Genomic DNA, 23,516 nt, shown 5'->3' on the forward strand with positions numbered 1-23,516 from the left:
AAATTCTAAAGAAGATGTGGTCTTTTTATAAAATGGAGTACTACTCAGCCATAAAGAATGAGAAACTAGAGACATTTATAGCTAAAGGAATGCATATTGAGGCCATCCTCTTAAGTGAAACAAATAGGACACACATGTATAAATACCAAATAGTTTCTCTAGTGTGAGAAACTGAAAGTGTAAATAAGGATTAAAATGATTAAAATGAATAACTGATAATTTGAAATAGGAAGAAAAGGTTCAAAGGAGTAGGGGTGGCAGGAGGGGAAGGGGAGAGATCAGAGTTACAGGCTGGAATCTGGAAAGAATCCTTATATAGATTGTGTTTAAAACTATAGGAAGAGATGTAGATAGAGACTAGGCTGGCTCATCAGGGGCTTGGGAAGGAAGAGTCACTGAGATCAAAGGAGAGAAGGGTGTGTTTCCAGAAGAAGCACATACAGCTATGTACAGTACACAGTACTTGATAGTGTGATAAATGACTGTTAGTGTTTTAGGTACTTATCATAACATGCTGTGCTTTTCATCCTTTAGTGCATAATCCTACTTATATAAAAGCATTTACTGTAAAGCAGTGTGCTGCTATGCCAGTGGTAGCCTCATGAATCTCGTGTTTAACTGCGTATTTGGATAATATCAAGGGGCCATCACAGATGATTGATGTATACCTTCTCAGTTTGCACTTGGAAGTTGGCACTCTGTGTGGTACTTTGCCATACACACGGATGAAGTTGCCTACTAACACATTTCTCAGATTATATTTCCATCACATGCCACATGACTGTATTGAAATTTAAATTTAAAAAATTTGGTCTATGTGGAATCTACTAGCTGATTAGAATTTTTTTCCAGACCACTATTTGTTCAATATTAGTTTTGAAAATCTTTCTAAAACAAATCACATCCTTTGATGTCTTGTTAATGCTTGAGATGCTTTTTTAAATTATATGGAAAAATGTTTAAGTACTTTTCAGTTTTGCTTTGGTTGAGTTCTATTATATTTGAATATTATTATAGTTTTTTTCTCTTGCATTGCTTTTCTTTGAATAATTTTAATTTTTGTATATGTGTGTGTTTAGTGAACGATAATAAAGCTATATATTTAAAAAAATTCTAAAGAGCTCTGTCATTGTTTTCCTCCCATCCAAACTTTTTTGGCAGAGGGTCCTGGGATCTATCTTAACTTTATATATCACCTTTAAGTTTATAACACCTTTTTTTGGTCTCAGTTTTTTTTTTACAATATGATGGTAGAGCTGTGGTTTGAGGAAAGGAGCAATCTAATGTCAAAGAGCAAGAACTGTGATGAGAGACTCCTTAATTGAGCTCACGTTTTCATTTTTCTGGAATATTGTAGAATATTGTCCCATGGAGTACTATCACCTCACACAGTACAGTGAGGACCACACGAGAAAGTGTAAAGAACTTAGTAATATGAGCAGAGTACACACCAACAAATGCTAGCCATTCTTCTTTACTGAAAGTTGCAGCTCAAGTTTCTACTGAAAAGGCCACCTTTCAGCACAGTCACACGACCACAGCAGAGCTGGTGCTGCGAACCAAAGTTTCTTGGCCCAGTCTCCTTCAGCTTTCACTAGTGGGTGCGAGTGAAGTGCCTACTCTTCCTGTCACTCTCACCATCCTTCTCAAAACCCTGCTCCTAGGACTCTGGTCAGCATGTTACAGCGGAACACGCCCTGAAAATCACGAGGGGCTCATCTGGTTCTGCTTTCACTTTCATTCTGCTGTGTGACTGGGTAATAATTCTAAATCTGTGTCCTCCTCGTTTATAAAATCAGAGGACTATCATTATGAGATCTTCAGGTCAATTCAAACTTAACATTTATTGAGAGATAATGAAAATATTGTTGCCTTATCTAAAGGTCATAAAGCTAGCACTACAATGGGATATAATTATTTTCATATTATTTTATAGAAAGTGAATTTTATCTTATATTTGATAAATCATTTCTCTCAAAATAATGAAGCATTTTTATCTCTGGGTTCTTCTTAAACATAACTGGTGTTTAAATTATTGCTACATAGTGATGTGACGTGAGTTAAATGGACTTATAACATATATATGCAGTAGTGGATGTCATTTGTATAAAATGGAGAAATGGTATTTCAGTAAGGATATTTTCATGCTTTCCTTTTTCAATCTCAGTAATTTTAGTGTTTATAATTGATCAAGGCATATATTTTTAAGTTGTGGGACTATTTTAAAAACCAAATATATAGTTATAAATATGCATTAACAGTCATAAGTTCTAGTGAAAAGATAAAGCATTATCATTAAATTCATATTTCATCAATAGAAACAGAACTGATCTAAACAATGAGTTGTCATATCTTAAGGACAGACCTCATGTTCTTTAAGGACATATACAACACATTTCTTGACAATTCAATCTAAGGATTATCGACTTAGAAAATATTTATGTCGGTAATACCCCAAAGCTGTAGTTTAAGCTCATTGCTTTTTTCACCTGATTTTTCCCAAAAGAGATTTCTGATTTCTGTATTTGAAGGCCATCAATCTGACCTTTCACTTCTCCAGAGTATTCCCTAGTCCCATCCACATTTTCCAACCTCTTGATCAAGACTTGACTGCATGCCTACAACCCCAACTAGAATTTTTCTGAAATTACAGAAATAGACATGGTATTGCCCAAAGGATTTCCACTAGTGCATGATATAGTAAAGTCATTGGATTTCAGTTTTTTGAAACAGGGTCTCTCTGTGTAGTTCAGGATGGTCTTGAAATCACTATGTAGCCCAGGCTGGCCTCAAACTCATGGCGATCTCCTGCCCCAGCCTCCCAAGTGCTGGGATTATAGGCGTGTACCACCATGCCCAGCAAGTCACTGGATTTTAAAATATCATCCTCCCCTCTGTGGTGGTACTGCTACTTTCCGTTCAACTCCCATACTACTCTTTATAAAAAAAAACCTTCCAGCTATGAAAGGAAAATCATTTGGGGAACCAAACTTAACTGCAAATGTTCAATTCTCAAAGATGCAAAGGCCTTATTGCACAGGCCTTTAGTACTGTTAGGTTATTTTTCCTATAAACACCAGAGGGCTGGGAGACAGTTACAGGCGGGCAACCCCTCAGTCTTTCTCTTTAGCATCCCAGTGTCTTGCGCGGCCACCTTCATGGAAGAAACACATTTTGCAGAATGACAGAATGAGAATGGATCAGAAAGGCCAAGGCCTCTTGGAATTGGTAATTGAAGCGAGGGCCTGGTCCACTGTCTCACTCCAACAGCATGCAAGGATTCCTGATGCAGGCGCCGCGTGACCTCCTGCATTTCCACTGAGATCAGAAAGAGGCTCTCTCTTGGTGGAGGTACGCCTGGGGGTGCAGGGAACCCTTAAAAGGAGCTGGCTTTTACACATTGCCAGCAAAGAAAGGGGAATGCTGCCTTTGAGTAGTTTTAAAATAACATTTTAATGTAAGGCAAATTTATTTGATTTGAAAATGTTCTGAGTTTCTATCTATTGATATGACATTCATTTTGCTGGTTTATTTGGGTTTTTTTATTTGATATTAATTTTTTAATTTGGTATTTGGTAATTAAAAAAAACTTAATGCAAATCACCCATAATAGCTTTTAAAGACATATGGTTTCCTTTCTGGACTGAGCATTGATGTTGGGAAGGGGTACGGATTGGGGCAATTTTGCATCCATGTGGTAGTGAGAAGAATGAAGATCTAAGATGAGCGGTTAAAAGCCTTCTCCAATCACTTCCACTACTGGTCTGAGGGATCCTAACCCCACTGTGGAAGTCTCTATGGCTGACAATAACACAGCTGCCCTTAGTGACTCTGCACTAGCTATGAAGGGTGCTCTGAGGAAGCAGCTCGGTCCATAGAAGCTTGCAGCCTTGCCCTGGACCAACTGCAGCCACCCCTCAAATGCTGCTCCAAAGAAGTGGCTCCCATGTCCCTCTCTCCTGTGCCTCAGCAAATAGCACTGGTTCCTGATCAGGCTCCCAGTTCTACTGTATTAGAACTCACTTGTTTCTCAGGTTGGGATTACCCCAGAGATTAAAAACCAAAACGTTCTTTCAATCCTATGGATATTGTTCCTTCCAAACTGAGTGTTAGCTGTCGTCTAAGCCCTGATTCGCACCAAGATACACAAATAAAATAAGAAGAAAATTCGAGATAATTCAAGTTTAAGAATCCCCTTACAAGAACAATTGTCCTCAGAATACCAATATTTCAGACAAATAAGACTTTTCTTCCTTAACTGAAGAATTATTTTCTCATCTATTCTGCATTTCAAAGCATGTCCAAAGGTCTAAAGGTATCCCCTAAAAACTCACCTGAAAATTCTTTCTGTCATTTATTTATAATAATGTGCAAGTTTACATAGCATTATGAGTTGGTAATGCTCAGACTCTTCCAGGTTTTCAAAAAGAAAATCGGCATGAAAGATGACGGGTAACAAGGTTATAAACCTCCTTTATTGCAAGCAGAACACAATGTAAGTTTAAAATTGCAGAAGGGCAAAGAAAATTAATTTTTCCTCTAGACAATGAGCTTCTAATTAAGGGCCTTTTCTTTTGGGGATTTGGGTGGAGAAGAAAGGACTGGAGGAATGGAGAATAATTCTGCTAAAGCAGCTCTCTACAACATGATCTCTCAGCTTATTTTTCCAGTGCATGTTTTACTCTATGTCAGGTTAAATACTTACTGGAAGGAACTTTGAATTGGAAAGGTAAGACATCTACTTTATTTACACACGGTAACAACAAGAACAAAAATGGACTGAGAAATCCCCAACGATAAGTTCTGTTTAGAATTGAAATGAACTCTGATAGATCTCAGGAAGAATGAACAGATTATAAAAATGATCCTAAGAGGCTCATCCAGCTGGCATTCGGGCTTGGACCCTGATATCTACTTCAGCGGTGACCATGGCTCCTCAGGCCCAAGACACTAAGAACATGCGTTACGTGATCTTCCTCACTAAATACCAACAATGCATATGCATGAAGCACAGTTCTGACAAAGCAAATCTTTCTAGATAAAGTCTATTTTTCTTTGTTCTACTTTCTTCCATACTGATATCCAAAAGACTTCTTAAAATGACCAAATGGTCTTCTTGTCCTTCTACCACAGGATGAAACACTGTGGTAAAGACAAATCTGGCAACAGAGGTAACCTTTTGGAGTCATAGAAGAAAAGAAAAAACAATCCAAAATGAACACTCTCAAGCTTTTTTAAAAGAATCGAAAGGAGGGCTGGGGATTTAGCTCAGCAGTTCCGCCGCCTGCCTCGAAAGCACAAGGTCCTGAGTTTGATCCCCGGTACCAAAAAACAATTGGAAAGGAAAAAAAATGTCATGAGAACACTTTACAAGACAATTAGCTGCCTATTTCCAAGTTCAGCACAGTTCGATCTGATCACTAGTACTTCAAAGATGAAGCTTGCTAGAAAATACCACAATACCGAATGATACGTTGGGAACATGCTATTCCTTTCTGATCTAGGCACTTTCCAGTTGTCACAAGAATTAACATTCCTTTTTTATTAATTAAAAGCACAGATACACAGTATCACGCAGCCTTTAAAGAAGTATGCTTTAAATTTTTTCTATGTCATAACAAATGCTTATAATCAACTAAAAAATCTAGCATTCATGAAGGTTAAATTTCTTTTTTTTGGGTACCAGGGATCGAACTCAGGACCTTGTGCTTGTGAGGCAGGCGGTGGGACCATTGAGCTAAATCCCCAGCCCAAATTTATTTCTTATAAAATGCTGATTAAAGTCAATTTGTAATGTTGAGAAAGTACTTAAGAAGGAATTTCTTCTTTTTTCCATATTATTTGAATAAATTATTCTTATGCTCTTTTTAAACTGTCAGGATCATTCACAAAATAAGAAGGTGGCAAAAAACCCTTTCTATTCACAATGAAAACAGAATTCACCACTTCTTGATATTTTATCTCCATCAGAACCAAATGTGGTTTACCAAAATACTAAAAATTAAAAGAAAACTTAAAACACTTGTTGGGTTTTAAGCACAAAAGCTTACAATCTCTTGATGATAATTTTCAGAGAAAGTCAGAGAAGCAATACTTGGATGCACAGCTTGAGTCACACTGGCTAGAGGAACCAGATTATTGGTCACTGTCAGGCACTCAAGTGTTTAATCTTCAATTGTATTAAGATAGCTTCAAAGATCCTTCACCATACAAAAGTGAGCAAGGCCAGGAGAGGGAGTGGGCTGTCCTCCGACACCTGATGCTCCCCATGGAGGCGTGCTAGGAACACCAGCATCTCGGACTTCCTGCCCTGGTGTTTCTCTTCAGGTTGGTGCTGCTGACTTCTCAGCACTGATGAAGAGGAGCATTTCCCAGCCTCGCTGGCTCTTCCTATAGAGCAGCTAACTCCCTTGATTACTGTGTGACATTGTCCTACTACACTTTAGACACCTAAGGAATCCCTTGGAGCCACCATTCTTTAGGTCAACCTAACTCAACAAATTCAGTAACCCCTACGGAAACTATGAGGCCTTAAGGAGGAGTCACAGACACAATACAACAACTCACCTGGCCTTAAGTTGCCCACCAGTTCCTCAGGGGAGACGACTCGCTTCCTGGCCTAGAGTCACCAAGGGTCCAGGCAGATGCTCGGAGGAGGCTGGCCAGACAGGAGCCTTAACAACAGCTCCAGTGCTGCTACTTAGCACAGCTGCCTTGCCCGCTCTTCATGAAGATGGAAGAAGTTCCTGCAGACAGGGCTCGGGGGTAGTTTTTGTGAGCCTGCAGTTTTTCCTCAGAACCCATCTACAGGTCCTCAAAAGGCAAGCACTCAACTCTGCATCAGCAGGCCTGGCCTTATTTAGGGGGTAACATTGCTAGCATAACATCACTAAAGGAAAATCATTCCCTTCCCACTCTCCATTCAACTCTTTTTTGTTGTCCCCAGGATAGGTTAGGCCCATTTTAACAATGCATACAGAGTCACCTGCTGGCTTGGGCTAAACTCTGACAGTACAGGAAAGTGCAACCAACCTTCCCCAAAAAAGGCAGAAAAAGACTCCCAGAAAAGGTGCTAGAATTCCAGGTGGATCTAGAAGAGTGAATGGTCTCTTCCCCAGCAAAGATTTCCCATCTAGGTGGCACTAACAGCTGCTGCACATAGAGGACGTGTGTAGAGCAAGCTCACCCACATGGCAGTGAACAGAGAAAAGCGAGTGGGAGCTGGAAGGGAACCAACTTTGGATCATGTCCACTTCCTGTCACTCTCTGCACCAGATTACATGACCTTTTATATTCACCCCAGCGACCTTTTAAGGAGGTTGTGCTGTCCACACTAAACTGGGCTCAGTGAGGTGACATAATTTGCCCACAGCTCTCAGATGGTAATGCTCAAAGTGTCATGATTTTCAAATTATCCCTAGCAGTGGTCTCTTTTTTCAAACAAAAATCTCACTTAAATCACAAGTAACCGAGATAAACCAAAAGTTGACTGTGTATTTCTAAAACCGTCTTTGAAGGAGAACCACTTCAGGAAGGCAGCAGATGGCAGTGGGTTCTGGAGTGAATGGAAGAGGAAGTGAGAGATAACAAATGAGATCCCGTCAGAATGAGACCCCATTCAAAGAAGGTCCAGGCAGGATGGTTAACCAACACTTGGAGGGCACCCAAAGTTAGCAATTCCTCAGATTCTCTGCTATAAACTATGGAACCACAGGGTGAAAAACTTACACCCCTTTCTTTGTCCCTAGACTTACATTTTAAAATGACACTCCACACCAACCTTTTATTTGTGCATCTCAACAGAAAAAACAAGGTTTTCCACCATTCTCCAGGTATAACACCAAGCTGTCACATGTCTGGCATAGCACAAAACAGCTTACAGACTGTCCTTTGGTGTTCTGCAGTTCCCCCAGAAAGATGGCTGACTTTCTCAGAGTGCTATACCTGGAGGAAAGCTAGTGGAGTCTTCAATATGAGCACCCAAGGCCAACCCCTGTCCTTCACCCAGCTTTGGAAAGGATATACATGTACAAGGTACGGTTCCATAAACAGCTAGAAAAGTCTTCTGTGAACAGGAAAACAGCTCCACTACCCCCCTCTATCTCATCTTCAGAGACAGATCACTCCAAATCAGGGATTTGGGGGACAAATTTCTATTCTTGGTCAAGATCAGGCAAGGGGATGGTCACTAATTATGATACATTTGTGGTGAGGGTCATACATAAGTGACAGACGCTTAGGCCAAGACAGTTAAGACCACTGATGATGTTACCATCTCAGTATTCAAGTGAGAAAAGTGCCAATGGATCCAACATGGGTTCATATCTAAGAGGAGCCCCTGACAGTATGTGCTGACTCCCACAGGACTCAAAGCCCAACAGGGCTTTTACTTTACATTTTAAAAAATACTTAAGAGAGTACCATGAACAAAATAAGCACTATGAAGTGTGTCGATGATTTCATTTTATAAGATAGATGATTTCTGAATCTTAGTCTTTTACTATTATGAAAAAATATTTTGAAAAAATGAAAGGACTATAGAAGTTCACAGGAAATGCCAAGTAAATGCAATTGATTATCTCTAACTTGACAGTGCTTACACAAAGCTAATTCTCACTTTGGGCACAGTAGTTTCATGTGATCCTCTGCTGTGTCTTTTCTTGCAGGAAAATCAGAATAAAGATGTGATTTCCCATCAGGGGATACCACCATCATATGCAGAATAAGCTAAGTAAGCTCCCAATGGGAGAGGCTAAACTCAATCCCAACATCAAGTGACTTCCTAATTTTAATGAGCCAAATGCATTCATAATAAAAGCCAGGAAAATCCTCAGAGCCTTCCACTAGCTGCTGTAGTCCTTCTTTTTTAAATAATCTATTTTCCTTACACTATCCTGGAAACTATCACAAAAATAATATATGAACTAGTAATAAAACTGCAAGTGCTTTAAAAAGTACAAAGATGTACTAAGTTGGAAGGCAGCAGCAGGGATGATAGTAGGAGATTAATCATCACATAATAATGACACTGATCATCAGATGAGCTATTTTGTCATTCTTTTATTGTGAAAGTATGACTTGTATGTCTATTCTGACCTAAAAGCATCAAGGGCTATGACTTGAACTTCAAGAAAAAATTTCAGTCATCATTAATCCCATTTCACTGAAAAGTGTGATGGCTATACTATATCCGGGTTACACTGGTGGATTAAACTGGAGAAAGCAACTGGATCTTCAGAATGGGCTCAGGAGGGACCATATGGAAACAAAGCTTGATTGCTTATATCATCCGCTTTTCATTGACAGTGCTTTTCTCAGCTCGCTAGCACTGCTATTTAGTGTTTCTCTAGCCACCTTGAAACGTGGAAAACCCCAAAGCATGCGCTTGAGCCACCGTCTGTCTGGTCTCTCTTCTCTCTGTAGCTTTATTGCCAACTACATGCTAATGCCTCAAATTTATATCTCAATACCAAATTCCAAGCTCCAGACTCATCTGTCCCAATACCTACTTACTCTTTCCTCAGAGATGTGTCACAGGCATCTCAAATCCAATATGCCCAAAACTGAACTCATGAACTGAACCCAGGAAGAGCTTCCTCATCTGTGCAAATCCTGCCATTATCCATGCACTTACTTGGGCCAATGTCTTGGAGTGTCCTAGACCACAATTTCCCATGTGCTATCAGTTACCAATGTCTGCTGATGCTCCCTTCAAAAGCTATCCTATCTTTGTCCACTTCTCTCCACATCGCTACTCTAAACAAACGAAGGCCCTGTTATCTCCTCCTTCATGCATGCCTGCCTCCCCAAACTCCTTCACCACAAAACCATTAGACCAGTGCAAACTTCGGTCAGTTGCCATTGCCCTCAAAGCACCGAGTCCTTGCTCTTGTTCTACCCCGTCTACTCTGCTTCTTTTGACCCAGCAAAAGAACTTTCTTTTTGTTTCTCAAAAATACCAAACTGTCCTGCATGAGTTTTCCCTCTGGCTCTTATCTTCTCCACACGAGCTCCTCTGGCCTCTGATCTCACCTTAGACGGTATTTCCTAGGGAGGCATTCTTCAGCCATCTTCCTGGTACCAATCACACAATCGCATGGTTACTGACGGTGCAACTGGTTTTCTGCCTCCACCCCAAGTTTAAAAGCTCCTGCCCACTCTGTCACTGCTGTTCTCTGGTACCACACAGCCAAACATAGCAGGTCCCCATGAGTTATCTGGTGACCAAATGAATGCTGGTTCAAAGAGGCTCTCTGGGCATTCTCCATGTCTTCAATTCTGACAGCCCTAGTTCTTAGGAGGTAGCTCCTGTCAGTACAAATATCATAGCTTTACCTTAACACCTGTGTCACCTACAGTATTTAAGGGCCATGATTAGGAGGAGAAAGCTTGCATTTAAATCCTGTATCTGCATCTATCTTGGAACATGCATGTTAGAGAGGTGAGCTGCCTCTTCAGACCTCAGATTTTTCACTCTTGTCTGAAAAATCCTCTTTGCAGCTCTCATACTCTGCCTGAAACCATAACAAAACTTCATGCACAACACTTCCCATTTGGTCTTGTAATTCTCCAAATCAGTGTCATTTTCATTTGACGACATGTGCTCTAAGTACCTTGGATTAGAGTTCAGGTTCGGCAGGCAGGGCCTATAGCTGATGGATGCAGACCTCTAGGCTTCTATGACTGCATATTTCCTTCTGATGACCGTGAGGATGGAGCCCAGTAAAACCCCCATGGAAGTTAGGATTCAGGCAGGTGCTTCCCATGTTACTCAAAGTCCACAGCACCCTTATGGGCCCAGTGTTCTCTGTGGACCTCTCCATTTTCTATCACTGTTGCCTCCAACTACTCCAACATGTTAAGCCAACTCTCACCTCACACACCGTCTCCTTGAGGCCTTTGCATTTCTGGTTCCCTCTGCCTGGCACATCCCTCTCCAATTCAGGCTAATGATTTCTTCCCTTGGTTCATTCAAGCCTCTTTTCCTTGTGTGACATCATCCTTGATGATACTATGATATGCCCATCCCAACTGCTTTCTGTCCTCAGGACCTTCTTTATTTTTCTTTTTATTGACACAAAAACTTGTATGTGTACTCTCTGTGTCCTGAAGGTGGAATGAAAGGGTATAAAGACAGGATCTTTGCTGTGTTCCCTATAACATTTCCAGTGTCTACAGAAGTACATAGAAAGTAGTCTGCAAATATTTACTGCATGAATAAATAGTGGAAAGAATGAGTGATCCTCTAGCAGAAATGAAGAAAGGAGGAACACTGAGACTCTTCCAACCCAAAATGCAGGAGCATGTGAAATTCGAGGCAGGGTAGCATCCAGAAAGACTTGGAGGGTGAGCTGAGGTCACTGTCTCCCAGGGCAGGAGGGCCAAGATGCAGCCCTGCACGTGGAAGCTGAGGAGGGAGGGCTGGGTGCATGGGCTTCAGGTAGGGACAAGTCCCTGGGGCGGGCCAGCCACTGGGTCTCCTGCCAAGTGAGCAGACAGCCCCAGCAGCTGGGGCAGGAGCACAGTGACTCCCTAGGGCAGTCTCCGTAGAAATGAGAGTCAGGACGCAGGTGGCTCTCTGTTACCTGGAGACAGATGGCATGCACTTGTCTTTTTCATTTGTCTTCTTTTGGTAATCTGCCTTTTAAAATGACTTAACTAAATTCTACATTCAAGGCATTCACAATTTCACTAACTAGCACCCCTCCTCTCCAAACTTATACTCAGGGAGTCTCAGGTACCACTTTATTTCAATACTCTGGTTTTTGGTGTAAGTACTTAAGAGTCATACTTGATGATTCCCAAACCTTTATATTCCTTGAGGGAAGCCTGTATTCTCCCAGCACAAAACACAGTGGCGGAATACAGGATGTTCTCAACAAATACCTGATGACGCTATAAGTATGTTTTGAAACAGAGCTCCCAAAAACCATAGAGCAACATATTAACAAGCATCACCAAGTTTCCATTATGATCATCTTACATTCAATTATTCACATTCTGGCAGAAGTTCTGAGTTAAAGTTGCAGGACTGGGGGACACAAAAAACCAGGAACTCCCACCTCTCGAGTAAGGTGTGCTAAGACCAGGCGATACTAGCAAAATGTGTATCCAAAATGTGGACTTTGCAGAGATTTCTACCTATACTGGGAGGAAGAAATATATATGGAAAAATGATTATACCCTTGCATTGTATTTTCATTTTCAATATTTCAATTTTTAACATGTTGAATGCTATCTGCATTATAATTAATACTTAAGAGTTCAGGGCTGGGGATTTAGCTCCTTGGTTCCGCTGCCTGCCCCGCAAGCGCAAGGACCCGAGTTCGATCCATGGTACCAAAAAAAAAAAAAAAAAGTAACTGGAGTCTTTGGCCGGGGATTTAGCTCAGTGGTTCCAGCGCCTGCCTCGCAAGCGCAAGGTCCTGAGTTCGATCCCTGGTACCAAAAAAAAAGAGTTCAGTTATATCTAATTTTTTTCAAAGAAATTATTTGATCTTTTTATAAAAATACTGAACTTAAGTGTCATTTTTATATCTGAGGGTAAGTTTTCTCTCAATGTATAGAATATTTGGCATAATGAATTTAGCAAACATCTACCAAACACATACAATATACAAGTCACATGCTAAGCACTGTTTAAAAAATATAAGCTTCAAATAAAAAACTGTGGTGGACTAACAAAGCTGTGTATATTCACTGGGATTTATATTTATTTACAGTTATTTACATGTGTATTATACTTTGGTTATTTCTTTATAGTCATGTATTTGCATTGAATACTTCTGTTCACAGTACAACTCCTTTGAAGGTGGGCATGCTGTACATGGAACGTCTTTGGCCAAAGAGTGATGTGAGGCAGATGTGGAGCATAACTACAAAGGAGTCTCTGGCTCCACCCCCAATATCCATCTTCACAGGGAGGTACCACATTTTGCACGTTTAGCCTCACCCCTACTTTTAATACGTGGCCTCAGCTATCATGCTCCAAAAGCACGGCCTTCGAATGGCCTCCCAGGGCAAAGTCTATTACACTTCCTCTCTCCTCGAATGCGAGGCAAGTGTCCTGCAGACCTCAGCCCAAAATCCCCGAGAGCTTCGCGGCATCAGATACCCTGGCTTCCCTCCTGGCATTTTCTTCTACCTTGAGCTGCTTTGCTTATTTATGTGTTTCTGGTTTGTCATCTCCACCAAGAATGCAAGCTCTGCCATAACCTTTGTTCTGATTTCTACCCGACCCCCAGTTGTGAGTACGCAATATATACTGAATCACTTATTAATTAATAAACTTCTTATCAATTTCCATCAAGTTCACTATTTTATGGACGTCATCAAAATGCTCACATATCTCATCAGTAAGTAAATAATGGATGTATAAGAATGGTTTCCTTCACAGTTTTCTACATTATCGCTGTGTAAGATGTCTCATGTTTGACAAAATGGATCACAAGTACAATTTAATGGTATCTTCTGAATCAAACTCCCCAAATAATTATTTGTTATGCAACTGAACGTAAACAGTTTTGTCCAAAATTACTGGCTGAGATCCATAAGTTATCAAATTTTCCCTCAACTTGTACAAGAAAACTAAAATAATTTTTATTTTAGATGTGAATTATTTTTGTAGAAGACATAGTAGTATTTTTGAGAAGTTGAACTTGACAGTCGAAACTACTTCAAGTGATGTCGCAGTGAGTTTAATAGTTCCCTTGTGGCCTCAGGGGGTGTTTTGCAGAGAGATTTACATACAGAGATTTAAATGTGATCTCCTTCTGGTGGAATACATCAAAGTCCAACACTGTAATTACAACTGGATACCGTGACGTGGTTCACTTTTCTTGGAAAAAGAATTAAAATCAGAAAATTCAGGATCTTTGTTTGGTTTGGTTTTGGAAAATGAATGACTCACAGAGGAGAGGTTCTCCAGAGGGGGGAAAGACATCAAGTGCTTTTGCACCTCACCTCCTGTGTCACCAACTGGGGATGCACCCAGGACCTAAACAGGGACAGACCGGGCCTCGCTTGGGCTGCAGGCCGGGGCCATGAGCACCACTGGGCACAGCAGAACATCTGAGACACCAGGACCTGTCCCCGGGGCTGCAGACGCAGATGGTTGGAGGACGGGCTTCACAACTGGGGCTCTTGTCCCAAACCCTCTTCTCTCCCCTGCTGCTCTACCCCATGGTCTGAAGCGTCCCCCACCACACACAAGACCTCTGGCTTTCAAGAAATCATTCACAAGCTCATTTTGTCTCCACTGGGCCCTACTGAGAAACATTAGCAAGTTTTTAAAAGTGAAGTGAGGGTTTTATCACAGTATTTTACCAGTCTACATTCTACAAGAGGGTTTTGGGTAGCAGAAGAACACAATGGGCACCTAGCATAAAGTAGTACTCATCTGGAATGGCAGCTGTTCTTATTTAAAACACAAAACCAAGCTAGTAAGAGCATGGTGAGGGGTATTTGCGTACACCGTCAATCACCTTCACTCTTGACATTAAATATGGAGTCTTAAAACCTTCATAATCTTTGACAAGGGAACTATCCTACTCCAGATCTTGCTTAAAGAAATAATATGATAAGAATACATAAAACAGAATACATATCATATATGCATATATATGCAAATATATATATATATATATATAAAATCTTTGTCTTAAAAAAGAAAGCAGCAATCTGGAATCTGAACAAAGATTTCCTCAAAGTGCTATTTATAACATAAATATTTGAGAACAGCCTAAAGTCCCAATTTTAGGGGAACAGTTAATAAATTATGATATAATCATATAATCCAATATTATATAGGCATTAATAAAGTTGTCTAGAGGTTAGAAAATATTTAAGACATAAGGGTAGGCCAACTGAACAGGTTGTTTTATTAACTGTGGGAAAAACTAATTAAAAATAAGGAAGAAGAAAATGCCAAAATGTTATAGATGCCTTTGGGTCGTAAGATTACAGGTACATTTTTCTCCCCAAAGTTCTAATACTTGTTAATAAATTTTCCAAAATTTTTATTGGAAGCATGTAAAGCTTTTACGGTTAGAAATAATATCTCTTCAGAAACTCTAATAAGTAACTATTGTATTACAAATACTTACGCATATATGTTCATTGAGCCAATCTGTCTTGTGTTCCCAAGGGAGTCAAAGTTTGTCTCTAGCCTGTGCCAACATCATCTTTGAGAAAGTACTGAGAGGCTCTGGATTCCCTCTGCCTTTCAGATGAAAGATGCTGATTCTCAAAAGGAAAATATTTGCTTTCAGCCCCTCTGTGATTAGCTCAATATTTGCAAAAGAGCTTGCCCTATTTTTGTTTCATTAATCTCCAATACTCTTCATATCTCTACCAGCTTTCTTTCACTGTATTACAATCATTTGTTTCAATTTAGCTGCCTTATTACATTATGCATCTTGATCCCCAGTCTCAAAAATCTCACTATCCAACAGGAACAAAACCATGAACATTGCCTGAGCCCTAGATTGGCCAAACATCCCCACAACTGGCTACTGTGAGTGACACCTGCCTATTTATCAACTACAGTGTTAGTCTCTCTAAGTCTTGCCTCCTAATTTTTTTTTTTTGGTACCAGAGATCAAACTCGGGACCTTGCGCTTGCAAGGCAGGCGCCGGAACCACTGAGCTAAATCCCCAGCCCCTGCCTCCTTCTAATATTATGAAGATACGGAATCACAGGAATACATCTGCTTTAATCCAGAGAAACCCCTTCCCAAACCATCCCACACAAGCCTAAGTCCTACCAGGACTGTCCCTCTTACTGAGACGCCCTACATCTCCCTGTGGCATACATCCTCTCTCGATGCAAACAATGCATTCAACCACAGGGGAGTTCCTGGAGGTCTCTGGCTGGAAGGCACTGAGAAGCTCTTGGACCTGGCTGGAATCCTCTCCTCTCTTCTCTCTGCCCATGCGTAGTCATCCGAACTCACCTCCTCCCAGAAGTCACTCCGAGTTGGCGCTGGGCATTTTAGGGATGGTCCCATTCATTTCAGTGCCCATAACATTTAGGTCCAGCCACTGCTATTAAGTTTGAATTTCATCACATTAGCTAGCACTGTGCTCCTGATTGCTCTCTGATCTTCCAACCCTAAAATCATAGTGTCCTATACTATTGCTTTAAGTTTTATGCATTATCGTTTTACTTCCCCAAGTAGGCTATGAGATTCTCACAAATATGTCTATTTTCTACACCTTCTCATTATCCTTTGTGTAACACACACACTCACAAACAGTCTTTTGCACATACAACTAGTCATACATCTTGTAGATACAAACTTGTCCTCCATCTGTTGGGGAATGATATGAAGTTGTTCATATTCCATTAGTAAATCCTTTCAAAAATCATCTTCAAGGGTAGATCTTTACAACTAGAATGTCTTTCACGTACCTACTGCAGTCAGCATGTGCTCGCTTTCTCTCTTTCTCCCTTCCCTCCCTCCATCTCTTATTTTTCATATTCCATAGGGCAAGGTATCTATATGTAAAAAGGTAACTTCAGGCCATGGCCCTTGGCAGAGGTCCCTTCCCTCTAACTGAAATCGGTGACTAAAACTGAGCTTCTCGAACATCTGACTTACTGACGTATCTATCCTGCATAATGACGGAGACTCTGAACTGGGGGGGAACCGACTAGAGCTTTTAGCCCAAGCTGAATATAATCCTGCTGGACAACTCTCTGCAAACAGTTGGCTCGGATTCCACACTCGGATGTCTTCAAACTGAGCTCACCGTCTTCCAACCAACGCCCTTGCTGACTTCCCCAATCTGTCACTCAGACTTGAGATCCACCTGCCCTGTCCAGACCAGGATGACTCCCTAAAGGTCCAGGATGAGCTCTGGATTCAGACAGATCCTGCATTCCATGCCCTCTCCTTCCCACTCCAGTCTGGCACCAGGAGCTCAGGGTTGCAGATTTAACCTCTCCAAGCCTCCATTTCCTGCCTCAGAAAGTGAGGTGGTGGATATGTCCCCTCCCAGCACCGGAACAAAGATTTTGTGAGGCTGTGTATTAAGGCATTCAGCAGATGCTCTACACGTTAGCTCTTCTTTCCCTCACAGTGCCTGAGGACTGAAAGAATCCTCTATCCCTCTGAGGAGCCACCATTCCATATTCTTATTGACTTACACCAGCCAGGGCAGATGGTAGAGTTCCAGCTTTCCGATCAACAATCAAACCCCAGTTGCTCTATTGATCTGTCAACCTGTCCAACTTCCTGATAGTGCTCCCATGCCCCTTCCGCGCTACCGCCCATGCCCCAAGCCCAGAATCTAGGCGTGCGCTATTCTTTGTTGACACGCTTGTCCAGCTTGTCTCTGAGCATGGACACCCTGTATTCTCGCCCCACTAACCTCTATGCTAACGTCCGTCTCACCTGGACGTCTGGCACTCTGGCTGCACCTAAGCAGGCCTGCTGAGCCCATCCAGTTAGGCGTGGTGTGGTGGATTCTGACTTCAGGCTTGAAAGCTCAGTGGTTAGCACAGTGGTTAAACCCAAGCTCTGGTGTCAAACTGCTAGGTTTTGAATGCAGCTTTATCACTTAAGGGTATGGCCATATAACCTCAAGTAAGTTATTATCTCCCCTAACTTGCGGTTAACTTACCTTACAGGCTCTTGTGAGGTTTAAATGATACAATGAATTTATAGCACACAACTTGGGATCTGCCTTACCAGGAACAGAATCAGTTCTACACCTGCCCCTGGGACTCAAGGTCTTCTTTCTACACCATCCAGTTGCCACCAACTTACCCAGCACTGTACATGGCTATTTCTCCTACTGGCCCAGCCTGTCTTCCTGTGCCTGAAGACACTGTCCCTTCTGATCCATTTCACTCCACAAACACTGCTATGAAACGGATGCTCCTTCATCCTGACATTTAGCCTCGCCAGTGTTTCACAGTGCTGCTCACTCTTTCTTCCTGCTCACATTCTAATCTGGGACCTATCATCTTATGCCTCCCAAGTGATGCCCCAAGCCTGTGCCTGGAGCTCCCCTCTGCCATCTCCAACCCTATTCAAAATTCCTCTGGCTGTACAATGCCCAAAACAAGAGTCTTCAATCTCATGATCACTATGTGGGCAAGGCTTCTGAAAGCAAAGTCACTGGGCTGGAAATAAGGCATGCAAATATTTACTAAAAGCACCCAGATACGGATAAGACATCAATTCCTCAGTCAACAATATTGTGGAAGCCATGCTCCTCTTGACAAAGTCTACACAGGAAGGCATTCTTTCATCACTGGGCTCCCTCTTGGTTGGAAGAAAGGGCCCGCTTCTGGGATTTGGAAGGCTGTAACACCTGCGCTGCCTCTACGTGCAAACTCCACATCACTATTTTGGACAGAGCACTTGTACTCCGTAACAGACATTTTGTTTAATTGGCAGCATCATTTATATCGGAGAAGCAGAGCTCTCTGTGATCTTGACAGAACCAGGCCCATTCTCCCCATGCAGCCACCACCAGAACCACAGGCACACAGGGCTGGGCCCAAGACCTAGCCTGAGACTATCAGAAGCACTCTCTGCTGGACAGAGGCTGATTCAGTGACCACCAGGCAGGGACAGTCGGAACCCCTTGATGAGATTTTTATAAATGGGATCGGGAAGAAACAGGATCTTTTTTATGGATTCTACCTCAAGCTCCTAGGCTTGGAATTATGAACAGTGGTCTTTCTCTGGACATACAAAGAGGACCTCAGAGAGAAGTGAAGTGGAGAAATGGAGAAAGAATCCTGAAAAAAATCACGTGAGTCTCTGGTGCTAGTCATGACCAAAATCAAGATCATTTTTGGATTTTTCATTTGCATCAGGCAATGAATCCTTTTCTGCTTAACCTAGTTAAATTTAGATTCGTTATGCCTATAATCAAATGCATCTCCCTTCCACAACAACACAGGGCACAGTGATAGTAGGGGGCATCAGACCACCCTTATGTGCAAATAATGTCCAGGACAGCATGATGAGGGGACTACAAGGGGAACGGCATAGACCCACATCTTCACACCCTGCCACACTCCTATGCCTTCTGCGCAATCTCATCTCCGGTGACAAAGTTTCCAAAGTACAGCCTGGTACTAGAATATATCCCACTAATGAAGAGTACAATAACTCAAAATTCCTCACCTTTATATGAAATGTAGATGGCTTCCTTTTTCCAGATGCACTCAAAGCTCTTGGAAGAGTGCTATCAAGGGCTCTGTGACCATCAAATCCCCAGAATTCTGCTAGGGAGGTAAAAGAACATGGAACAGGATCAGAGTGAACATCAGGAATCAAAGTCTAGGGAGGCCTCAATCTCATAATGGAAGATTCTTGTCTTCAGAATGTAAAATTTTACTCTGAAATTCAACCTCCACGAAAATTTGACATCAACCTAATCTTTCTCTCTTGTTTACTCAGGGTTTCCAAAGCGTGCTGTAGCTCTCCTATCTCTATAAGTCCTGCAAAAAGGCAGTGGAGCATAGGGGTGTAAATGTGCTTTGCAGTACAAGTCTTGGATTCATGGGCTTTCTGCTCTAATTACCTCTGAGAGTTGTTCTGAAAATCAATTGCCATTATTTATGAAAATTCATGGAAAATCATGAAGTACCAAGTGAAAGTTGGTATTTCTTATTTTATTATGTATCTCAACTCAAATAATCAGTGACGGGCCAGCCGGCCAGGGCCAGATCTCCTTCATTTCCTAGGGTCATAGCCATGACCTTTTTCCTACATCCAGACAGCCTGCCCTCCTCCAACCCTAACCCTACAAACCGCACTGCCCACATACAAACAGGCACATTCTGATTTCTTCCTGTCCTTAATCCTACCCGAACTCATCTATGCAGCATTTTAAGAGAATGCGAATGGAACCATCTAAAGACTTTGTTCCACAGTTGAGGGCACCAAAGATCACAACGTTCAAGGAACTTGTCCAGGGCCACACAGTCAGAGCCCGGTCAAGGTGACAAGCTCCCTATCCAATGCCCGTAGGACCCACCATACCCTGCCAGCCTGTACCAGTCCTCTGAAATCGGGAGCCAGCAGAGGTACAAGGTGCTCTGCAGCACACTTACCAGCACCCACCCCAGCCTCCTCGCTTGTCCACAGCACCTCCTGTATCAGACATTAGCAGAAAAAATACACACCTTAATTCCAGGAAGAAGCGGACATACTTGTGACAAAACTCCAAATATTCCAGGATAGAATGAAGGATCTATCTCATTGTAGGTTTGTTTTTCTGTCCTCACACAAACCCTTTTTCCAAATTTAGTCTGCTTGACAAAGACTCCCTGTACTGTCTCCTAACTAGGGAGGGTGACCCTAAAATGAAATTATCTGTAAATGGTCTCCTCTTTCAAGTTCTATGCCCTGTTTAGTAAGTACTGGGAGGGCTTAGTACTCACTAGAACTTATTTTTTATCTTCTAATTTTGCTTAAGAATGTAAAAGGTGACATTTGCTTATGTCTTTCGATTTATCTATTTCTGTAAACTCAGTATGAATTTCTTTTCCTTTGTGCTAAACAATAGTCCCCATGGGAATGAGAGTTTAACCAGTCAGTTCAGATGCACTTCCCTGTATGTCAGTAGTTATCTTTCTCTGTCCAATAAGCTATTGTCAAAACTCCAAAACTACACAAGTCCAAATATAGCAATCTAACTCCTGGAGCATTCAAAGGCATCACTAAAAATTCCTCTATGTTATAACGAATGCAGCCAGCCCACTTTAAAAATCACCATTTCTGATCTGATGTTTCTCATTGCAGATGTCTTCAGATACTTTATTTACCTAGTCCTGCTCCAAAAGCAACAGGCGAAGGATTGCTTTGCAAAATGCCTGGAAATTACAAACAGAGTTCCTCTCCCTTTACCAATGGCTTTCCCAGGCTAGATACAAAGATAATTATAACCGGGGTTACAAATTATAGCTAAATTAATCTCATAATTATGAGCCCTCCAGTAGGACTTGGTCAGAAAAAAACATATTCTTAAGAATTCAATACTGCATACATTTTTCACAGTAAAAAACACAAAACATTAAATTGTTAAAACATTCAACTATAGACTCCACTTATTTGAAGCATTATTTTCTGTTTAGAAATAAACCTCACTTGAGCTGTTTGAAAGGCAAGAAAACACAATCAGATACTTTAGTATGGATAAACACAGTAGGAAAATAAAGTAAAATTTAAAGAGTTCCAAGTCTTAGCCGAGTTTTCTCAAAAAGATAATGTGTTCTAGTATTAGTAGCCAAATCACTCACTGAAGGTCATTTCATGTGGCTCTTGTAATCCAAGAAGAAATGACAATCGGTTACAGGAAATAGCTTTCATAAGGCATTGGTAATATTTGTACATGACGTCCTACAGAAAGCAAACCTCTGAACTCAGTTCGATGTCAAAACCAAGAGTTCAATAGTCTTACTGAAAAATAAGAGTATTTATTGATTTCTGAACTATTCTCTAGGCTGTTGTCTGCAAGTACTTCTGAAGGGCTTCAGAAGAAAAGACGGTGAGCCCCGCATGTTTAGCTTTGTAACCCCCCACCAGGGTAAGACGCTCAGGGGCTAATTCCAATTACTCCATATATGGGGGGGGGGGAGTCTCTCTTTCTCTGTAATATTATCAGTGCCTGGTACTGAACAATGAATTGTTTTTATTACACACTCACACACTCGCAACTTCTCTAAATCTAAGTGCAGTAAATACAGAGAGCTTGCGGATGCTCAATAGGAAGTGTGGGCTTGAACAATTAATTATCTCCAAAGAATAATTAATGAAGTAAATCTTGAGAGCTTCCGTCCTTTCTTTTAGGGAGACTAGGGCCAAGGGCGTGCTGAATTTTGCAAATAATCGCTTCCCTCTCCATCTGAGCCACGAAGCACACACAGACCCCGCTCTAGGACCCCCACCGGCGCGCCGTGGACGTCTTTACCGAGAACGCCCGCTCTCTGGAGCCGAGACAAAGGAGGGTGCAGCGCGGAGAGACCCAGCCGGGCGCTCCAGGACCCGGGCTTCCCGGAGGCTGCCCCACGGAGGTGTCCGGAACTGCTGGCAGACTCGGCGGTCTCCCCAAACTTCGGAGCCCGCCTTTACCCTAACTGCAGGTTGAGCCAGGAGGGAGCGGGCTGGGCAGCGCCCCGGCTCCTCACCTGTCCGGCGCGGGGCCTCGGGGTCCGGTGGCCTCTCGGGGCTGTCGCTCCTGCGGCTGTCGGACGTCGGGCGCTCCGGAGACCCGGCGGCGGGGGTCGGGGCGTCAGCGGGAATCCAGGCGGCGGCGGGCAGCGGTGCCCTCGCTCCCCATCCCGGCGGGCGGGTGAGTCAGGCGAGGGGGCGGTGCGGCGGGCGGGCGCCCCTACCGGCGCGCGGGGCTGCCGGCGTCCGGCTCGGGCTGCGGGGGCCCCGCGACTCAGGCGTCGCCCCGCCGCCGGGAGACATGGGGTCCGGGGACTCGGAGGGAAAGTTTGCTGCCCCGCTCCCGCGGGTGCCCGTCCCAACACCCTCGCCCTAAACCCCCACAGGCGCGCGGAGCCGGAGGCGGGGGGCTTCCGGCGGCGTGGCCACGCGGGGGGACCCGGACCGGGCGACCCTGCCCGGCGACCGCCCTTCCCGGGAGGACGGAGCCCGAGCCGCGTCCCTCTGCGGGGCCCCGACCCCGCCGCCGCGCCTCGGGCGCCAAGTTGCACTTGGGAGAAGAGGAGCCCGCGGACCAGACCGGCTGATAACAAAGTACCGCTCTCAGGTGCTCCTCTCCGGCGGAGGCCGGCGGGCGGGACCGACACTCCCACCGCCTCTGGCTGCCGCGGGGCCGGGGTGCAACCCGAGAGCGCCGTCCGCGTCCCCGCCGCCGCCCGGGGAGCCGGCCGATCCCGGGCTTCCTCGGAGCAGGCGCCTCAGGACACTGGGCTCCACGCCCCTCGGCCGCTTTCTTCTCGACGCCGCCTGGGCTGGTCGGGGTCCCCCTGGCGGCGGCGCCGGGCCTGCGCGAACGAAGGGACCCGCGGACACCTGCCGGGCCTCCCGCTCCGGGCGCTCCGCGGATTGGCTGAGGGCGAGCGGCGCAGGGCGAGGTCCCGGGCGGGGACTGGAGGAATTGGCTCGCGGAGGGCTGATGAGCGATGCAAATATCTAATTCCAAACCCCAGCGCCCTAAGAGAGGTTCAGGCTATTCTTTTTTGCCTCCAAATAGCAATGAGTACTCACTACTGTGTTCATGCAGTGGAACAATAGGATAGCTACCCTCAACTGCCAACTGCGCAGTCAGAAGAGACGACTGTGTGTTTGGAGGTCTGGCCACTAAGTGGAGTTTCATGTAAAGCTCTGGGTCGCTGGATATAGTTCACCTGCAGCTCAGGCCCGGCCCCGCACACCCGGCCCCTGAGCTGCTGGTAAACCTGTGTGTCTCTTGGATGTTTTCAAGGGATGGACAACAGGGCAAATATGGTATTCTGGTAAAGTGTATGTGGATGGCTCCAGGTGTGGACTTCTGATCTCGTCTTCAAGAAAAATCTTTCT

The 23,516-nt window shown here is 43.4% G+C and overlaps 1 protein-coding gene across 7 annotated transcripts in view; it reads right to left on the minus strand.

Annotated features, from left to right (window-relative positions):
- The window catches only part of Tmem200a (transmembrane protein 200A), a 76,519-nt gene extending 53,646 nt beyond the window's left edge, over positions 1 to 22,873 (minus strand). The window contains exons 1-3 of one of the 7 annotated variants that reach the window (XM_013072620.3): positions 22,154 to 22,270; positions 19,146 to 19,246; positions 15,105 to 15,243 (exon numbers count right to left, since the gene is read on the minus strand). The gene's annotated coding sequence lies outside the window, so the exon portion shown is untranslated. Of the gene's footprint in view, positions 1 to 15,104; positions 15,244 to 19,145; positions 21,822 to 22,153 lie in introns of those variants that run through there. The other 6 variants (XM_004845980.4, XM_004845979.4, XM_087190135.1 and 3 more) reach the window with 6 other exon arrangements.
- Between the last annotated feature and the right edge of the window lie 643 nt (positions 22,874 to 23,516).

The sequence above is a fragment of the Heterocephalus glaber genome, unplaced genomic scaffold (assembly GCF_053883595.1).
Source record: "Heterocephalus glaber isolate CG9 unplaced genomic scaffold, H.glaber_assembly_v1.0 deba00001550, whole genome shotgun sequence".
Taxonomy (NCBI): Eukaryota; Metazoa; Chordata; class Mammalia; order Rodentia; family Bathyergidae; genus Heterocephalus; species Heterocephalus glaber.